General features: G+C 42.8%; 1 pseudogene; it reads right to left on the bottom strand.

Moving 5' to 3' along the window:
* Positions 1-6971: 6971 nt before the first annotated feature.
* Positions 6972-7476, bottom strand: LOC102474274 (60S ribosomal protein L29 pseudogene; annotated as a pseudogene).
* Between the last annotated feature and the right edge of the window lie 292 nt (positions 7477-7768).

Genomic DNA, 7768 nt, shown 5'->3' with positions numbered 1-7768 from the left:
GTTTTGGAGTACTGTGTTGTATAGCAGTAAATAATTAATACACCATATATATGTGTGTGTTTGTGTGTGTGTGTGTGTGTGTGTGTGTGTACATGGACACACATATGTGCATGTATGAGGAGACTTCAAAAGGTCTGTGGAAAATGGAATTAAAGTATAAGTTTATTGTGCAAAATTGTGCAAAACAATTTGAAATGCATCCATAGGTTTTTCATAATATGCATTTTCAGTCAGCTTTTTGAAGATTCTGCATCTAACTAGCTAGCTAGATACACATGCACATATATAAAGTTCTATTCAGATTAATTTTTTTATGCCATAGGGTGGAAGCACATGCCAGGGAGAGAAAGTACCCATCAGTGGGGCTGATTTCATCTTTCTGAATCTCTTCTTCCATTCCTCCTTTTCTTCAAGATCCTAGCACATGTGCACATGTACATGGCATGTTTTTCAAGCCACTGGGGCTAGAATTCAAAGAGGTTGGTGTGTGAGATCCACTCCCTTCACATAACACTTAACCACTGTGCTAGGGGCTATTCTCAGATTCATTTTTATTTAAGTCTTTTTTTGACTGGTGGCATGTTTGATATATTCTCTAAACTCTTGTGCATTTGTGAATATATCTTTCATTCACATAGGCAGGTAAATGATAACTTGCCTGGCTATAGAATTCTTGGATTTCAGTCCTTTTCTTTCTCAGTAAGTGTAGAGTTTGCTCCACTCTCTCCCAGCCTCCAAAGTTGAAGATAAGTCACATATTCGCCTAATTCTTTTTCTTTGTAGTTTATTCATTTTTTTCCCCTGGAATCTTGTAAGATTTTACCTTTATCTCGAAGTTCAAAGATAGTTTTTAGAATTATTTTTATTTAATTTTACTTATTTGTTCATTTTATTTTAATTTGACCCAAGAGAGACATACACAGAGAGAGAGAGAGAGAAAGTGAGAAAGCAAGCAAGCAAGACGCCAGGTCCAGGACTTGAACCATGGTCAGCCATTGTGGGAGTGTCCAGCGCTTTAACTACCATGCCACCTGTTAGTCCCCGAAGTTCAAGGATTTTATCAGCATCTGCCTAGATATATTTCTTATTCATTATACTTAGACATTAGTGGATCTTTTGAATTTGTAGACTTGGGAATTAAAAAAAAAAGTTCTCCTACTATTATCTTTCCTCCATCTGTTTCTTATCCTCTTTCTAGAATCTCCCTTCCAAGATCTAGCCTCCAAATTTCTAATCTTTATATGTGTGTGTGTGTGTGTGTGTGTGTGTGTGTGTGTATAATTTCTACCCCTTGATATTTTTGCTCTGTTATTGGAGATTTTTCTTTTTTCTTTTCTTTTTTATTTGCTAGATGGCATACATGCTCACCAAAGAGAAAGAGAGAGAACCCCCCAATGGGGCATGGTCATGCTATAATCTTTTCTTCTCCATTGCTCCATCCTGTAAAAATTTGGGGCATACACACAAAGCATCCAGCATGTTTTTCAAGCCACTGGGTCCTGGATTTGGACCACAATTAGCCATGTGGTATCCAGTTTCCTTAATCACTAGGTTTCAGAGAAAGCCCTGAGATAATTCTTTCATTGGATTTTCTAGGCTTCTAAATTGAGTCTCAGCAGCAACCTTCATCTATTATATTTTTAGCTGAGCCAGCAGATGACATGGTGGTTAAGGGGCTGGATTCCCACATGTCCTACTATGGTTCAAGTCCCAGACCCAGCACTTTGAAAATCACACAAGGCACATGTGTGTATGCCCAAGATTACAAGAGGAGAATGGAGAAAAAGGGATTGCCATGTGGCCATCCTCCCTTGGGGGTGATTTCTCACTTTCCCTCTCTCTGTTTCTCTCCCTTGAGCACACATGCCCTATGGTAAAAATCTTTTTAAAATAAACAAATAAACAAAAATAGGAAAATAAAAAAAGCCTCACACAGAAATTTTTTTTAGTCTAAAAATCATGAGTTTATCTATCCCCAGAGCCTCTTGGGGGCTGCACTTCTATTTCTTCCGTGTTTTTATTCATTTTATTTATTTTTCTTTCTTTTTTGTCTTCACTAGATCCTATCTTGCCCTCAGTGAAGAAAGCATCCAATCCAATCTTTGACTCTCCCTTTTAAGTCCCCCTTGCCTACTGACTGGCTCCAGCAGCTGGAGTTGGGATGGAGTTGGAGTTGGATATAGAGAGAATGTGAGAGCCACGAAGCCACCATCTTCCTGCATGAATTCAAAATCCATTCTTTTCTCATATTCATCCAGATCATCTTTCATACTAAATGGATAGTGTGCAAATAAAGTCTTCATGAGTCATCTAAATATAATAGCAAACTTGGAATTATCATTTCAAGGAACATGTTATATATTCCTTACTCAAACCAACCAACGTGAGTATTTGTGTAGACATCAAGCCTGAGAAATGTCCGCCTGGCGTGAAAACTCAACAAATGGCAGAACCCATGGTTTAGAATGGAATGGTTATTCGATCTCTATGTAAACCTCAGCACATTTCTTCTTTGCCGCCTCCTTCTTCTTTTTTATCCTCTGGAAAGCTATAATTTGAATTTAGGAGCAGTAATTAGGATCAAAATGTTAATCAAAATCGGAAAACTGCACATTAAGTCTGCTCTTGAGTGAGGCACCGTGTCAAGCAGAACTTGGCATCCTTCTTTGTAGACTCGAAGCACTTTTCCCAACTCCAGCATTAGCCTTTCATGGACCCCAGGTTTCTTCTTTCAGATCTCAGGGACTTCCCCAGGTCGCTTCTCTTCTAGCGATGGACAGTCTAGGTTTTCTTCTAGAAATGCCTTTTTCTCAATTTCACCTCCGAGTGGGGCTGCTGATGCTGTTTTTGAAGCAGGCTCACAAGCCTTTTCATTCAGAGGGTTTTCACTGCTTCACAGTATGGAGAAACAGAGGGTTAAAAATCAACGCTGGAAAAGTTATGAAGTTTAAGATTTCACCAAAAGTTATCTTAAACACATATCCTAAGGCTACAGAAACACGCCAGAGACTGGGAAACCTTACTCAGCCCCTCTCTTTGTTTGTCTACATTGGGAGTTGTAAGAGTGAGCCTTCGGAAATCTCTCTTCCATTTTTCCTTTCCTTTCCTTTCTCTTTCTCTCTTTTTTCTTTTTCTTAATTTCTCTCTCTCTCTCTTTCTTTCCCTTTATTCTCTCTCTCTCTCTTTCTTTTAAATTTTGCCAGAGAGTGTGCATGCTCGTAGGAGAGAGAGACAGACAAATGAAAAGTGAGAAAACACCCCCCCTTGTGAATGGTCACGCAGCAACCCCTTCTTCTCCATTTCTTCCTCCAGTCGGGATTTGGGGTATGTGCATACACTCAAGCCTCAGGGTCCAGGGCTTGAACCACACTGTTGACCATGAGGGATCCAGCCACCTCCCCCAGCACACCTCCAGCTGGCCCCACGTTTTCTACTACTCTTTTGTTCTCGGGCTCTAGCTCAGGAAGATCTTTCTTTCCCCACCCACCACCTTCAGTTCCTTTCTTTTTCTATGGGTCCCAGATATTCTGACACTCTTTTTTTGGTCAGAATTTTTGTGTGTCCCAGGAGTTCATACAGATGCCTCCAGACATCTGATGTGAGGCATTGGCATCCCCAGAGAAGCTCTGTGTACATATCCTCCATGAAATAATCTGTCCCTTGTACTCACTAATGCCCAGGTCCAGGTGGAATTCACGGCTTCAGATCGACTAGGATAAGGTCAGTTTGAGAGAAGGGTCAAAGAAAATTCAGATGATTACTGAAGGACTGGAAAATGAGACTATATGAGAAAAGGTAGCAGCATATATTAACCTGGAGGCTTTTCATTCATGACATAATTGTCTGGCGCGCGCGTGTGTGTGTGTGTGTGTGTGTGTGTGTGTGTGTGTAGAACCACCCTGCACATTGTTCAGTGGTTAGCAACATGGCTGGCCTCTACCCATGCTACAACAGCAGCATCCTCCCTCTAGTTATGACAACCCAAAATAATGTCAGACTTTTCCAAATGCCCCTGGAGGGTAAAACAGCCCCCATTGAAGACTACATTGAAGACTACTGGGTTAAAGTAGTTAAGACATTCACCATGAAATCAAATCTATGAAAGGCTCTGGGGCTGATGACAGTCAGCAGTGACTTTCTATTTCCACTGAGAGCCAGAAGACTTTCAGCTCCAAGGATTTGGATAAAAGGATAGTCAATAAATATCCTACAAGGCTGGTTATGCACTGAAATGGGTTACTAGAAAAGGGATGAGGGGAATCAAGGTGGGTTTCACTGTGCCTGCTGGGAACAGGACTTCTAAAAGGCAACAATGCTTGGAAGGCTATGGCACAAGGCCGTTTTTGCTGGCTGTAAGCGGGGTCTCAGGAACCAAAGGGAGCACACAGCTCTTCTTAAAATTGAGGTGTTTATGCACGAGATGAAACGGAATTCTATTTAGGCAGGAGGTGTGCTTATGTGTACAAAGCAAAAACAGCACAGTGACTCCTGGTAGCAAACCAAATAAAACCAGAGTAATCTGGGGAAAGGTTACCCGTGCCCATGGAAACAGTGGCCTGGTTCGAGCCAAATTCCAAAGCAACCTTCCTGCTAAGGCCATTGAACACAGAATCCATGTGATGCTGCACCCCTCAAGGATTTAAAATAATGAAAAGTAAATGAATAAAAATGGATTCGTGTTGAAAAAAAAAAAGTGTGTGGGGGGGATGAGGGGACCAGCATATGGTGTAGTGGTTACGTCACTGGACTCCAGCATGACCATCCATGGTTTAAGTCCTGGACCCGAAGACTCAAAACTCACACCGAGTGGAGACACTCTCTCTTCGCTGCGCCTACTGTGAGGGTGAAGACCATTCTCAGCAACCAGATGGTCGACGAACATCACCCTGAAGGGACTCTCTCAGCAACCGACGGTCGACGAACATCACCCTGAAGGGACTCTCTCAGCAACCAGACGGTCGACGAACATCACCCTGAAGGGACTCGCCATTATTGTGAAGGGCCCCCAAGGAACCCTGTGGAGGGACTTCAGCCACATCAATGTCGAGCTCAGCCTCCTTGGGAAGAAGAAGAGGCCGTGGTTTGACAAATGGTGGGGAAACAGAAAGGAGCTGGCGACCATTCGCACTATCTGTAGTCACGTCCAGAACATGATCAAGTGTGTGACATGGGGCTTCTGCTACAAGATGAGGTCTGTGTACACTCATTTCCCCATCAAAGTCGTTATTTAGGAGAATGGGTCTCTTGTTGAAATCCAAAATTTCTTGGGTGAAAAATACACCTGGAGGGTTCAAATGAGACCAGGTGTTGCTTGTTCAGTATCTCAAGCCCAGAAAGATGAGTTGATCCTTGAAGGCAATGATATTGAACTTGTTTCAAATTCAGCTGCTTTGATACAGCAAGCCACGACAGTTAAAAATAAGGACATAAAATTCTTGGATGGTATCTTTGTCTCTGAGAAGGGCACAATTCAGCAGACTGATGTGTAAGGTCTAAGAGTTCTCCAGCTACAGTAACAAGCCAGATCATTTCTAAGGCCTTCATATGACATTTTAAGGATGATAATAAAAGACAACAATTGATTTGAAACTTTCTTAAACTGATTATCCTTTTTCAACTACTTGGCAAGTAAGTGATTGAGGAATAAAGAATTACCCCTAGTAATAGGAGTATGCTAAGAACAATACAGAATTCCCGATCAGGAATTTTTTTTGTCTAGTTGTTTTTCTTCGCAGGAATGAGTTGCTTAAATCTGGTTTTGGAAGGAATAGCAAAGATATTTCAGGCGAGAGAAATACGGTACCAGAGAATGTGACTGTTCATCAAGGATGCAGAGGTTCAGGAAGATCCTGAGGCTAATTTTATCATGGTATCAATTTTTATTTGGTACAGATGCTTCTTAGTCACTTGTAAAGAGATACCTGAGAAGTGGAAAAAAAGTGATAAAATCTTACGAGCTACAAAACAAACAAACAAGCTCACACCAGGTGCCCATGTGTGTGCACCCAAAATCCTGAGAGGAGAGGAGAGGAGAAAGGATTGCGGAGTGGCCATCCCTCCTGGGGAGTGGTATCTCACTTCCTGTCTCTCCGGCAAGCACATGTGCCCTATAGAAAAAAAAATCTCTAAAAAAAAAAAGAGGAAAGGGGTCTGAAGTCACTGAAGGGATTCTGTGTCAACCTTCAGAATAAGCTCAATCCCTCACTTCTAGGGTAATTCTGGTAGTCATTTCTTAGAGAAGATGTGCTAGGAAACCTGTAGGCTCCTTTCAGCCTGGATTCTGTTACCTGGTAAGTGCAGGGGCTGTCTGGGCTTTAGGTGCTTCACTGGGGGGCAGAGCCACCCCACCACTGTGCCCACCAGAGGGGGCTTTTCCAAACAGACATCATGAAGCATGAATGTTTCTTACTGTTGTGATATCATTGGAAATGATTTGGGAATCCATAAAATTGCCCCCAATATTTTTTGTTTACTTCTTAAGAGACTTGGAGGAAGATTGATTACAACTATATTGCATTTAATATTATCTTACTCTGAATTATTTATTCACTCTAAGTGGTAAGAAGAAGAATTATTGTGCTTTTCAAGAACCACAGACTGAGACTATGGAATGTGCATAAAAGTAGGATTTGAACTCTAAGAAAAGCAACTGTTAGAGAAATTGCTCGGTGCTATTTTTTTTTTCAATTGCCAGAGGGCATGTGTGCTTACCAGAGAGAGAAAGAGGAGAGACAGAGAAAACGCCCTCCTCCCCCCATTGGGGCATGACCACACCACAATGCCTTCTCCACTTTTCCATCCTGTCAGTATCTGGGGCATGCAAGCACACCCATATGCACCCAGTGGATTTTTCTTTTCTTTTCTTTCCCGCCTCAGGTTTATTCGTACATGCAGCACAGGAGGACACCAGCCCCACACAGAGAGTAGCCCGGGGGTCACCTGTCCTTCTGTCCTCACACTGGCAAAGGCCTCTACTCCGGGGCTTTTGTGGGGGCCTGGACACCTTTGGAAGCCTGAGCCAGAGATGGAACTGAAGACGGAGCTGCAGCTGAGGCCTGGGCCTTGGTCTGGGTCTTGATCTGAGCCTTGGCCTTGTTGGCCTTTGCCCGAGAGAGCCTGAGGCCCTTGGCGATACAGGCGCGAGCACGTTTCCCGAGCTTAGGGTGGGCAATGTAGGCAAAACAACTGAGCTTGCGGCTGCTGCCCTTCGGAACACCCTTCTGAACCTCCTTGGGCTTTACAAGGGCCTTGATGGCCTCCGCGTGCGCACTCATGGCCCTGGCGTTGTTGGCCTGCATCTTCTTCAGACCCTTCCTGTTGCGCTTCTTGGCAAAGCACATGTTCCTCAGGAATTCGGGGTCCACCCCTTTGAGAGATTCATATCTTTGTGATCGAGGTTTCTTGATGCCGTTTCTATGCCATTTTCGGGACTGGTTGCGTGTGGTGTGGTTCTTGGACTTGGCCATGTCTGCACCAAAACCCACCTCCCAGTGGATTTTTCAAGCCAGAGGAGGTGGGATTGGAACCATGGTTGCCCTGAATCCAACTCCCTAACCACTAGACAACAAGGCCAGCCCTGGGTGATGTCTTTTGTAAAGACTTATTTCCATTTCTGCCTAATTTCTGAAAGAATTTAAGGTTGAAGTCTTGATAATGACCAGATTTTTTTTTTTTAAGTTCTCAAGTCTACAGCAATATTAGTTAGCTAGTAATCATGTGAAAAAAATTCTTTTAGAAAATTTTTAATGGTTTCTGCCATAGGGCACAT

This window comes from Tupaia chinensis, unplaced genomic scaffold (genome assembly GCF_000334495.1).
Source record: "Tupaia chinensis unplaced genomic scaffold, TupChi_1.0 Scaffold000453_1, whole genome shotgun sequence".
Lineage (NCBI taxonomy): Eukaryota > Metazoa > Chordata > Mammalia > Scandentia > Tupaiidae > Tupaia > Tupaia belangeri.
Note: the sequence above shows the minus strand (reverse complement) of the source record. Positions and strands in the feature narration are given on the sequence as shown.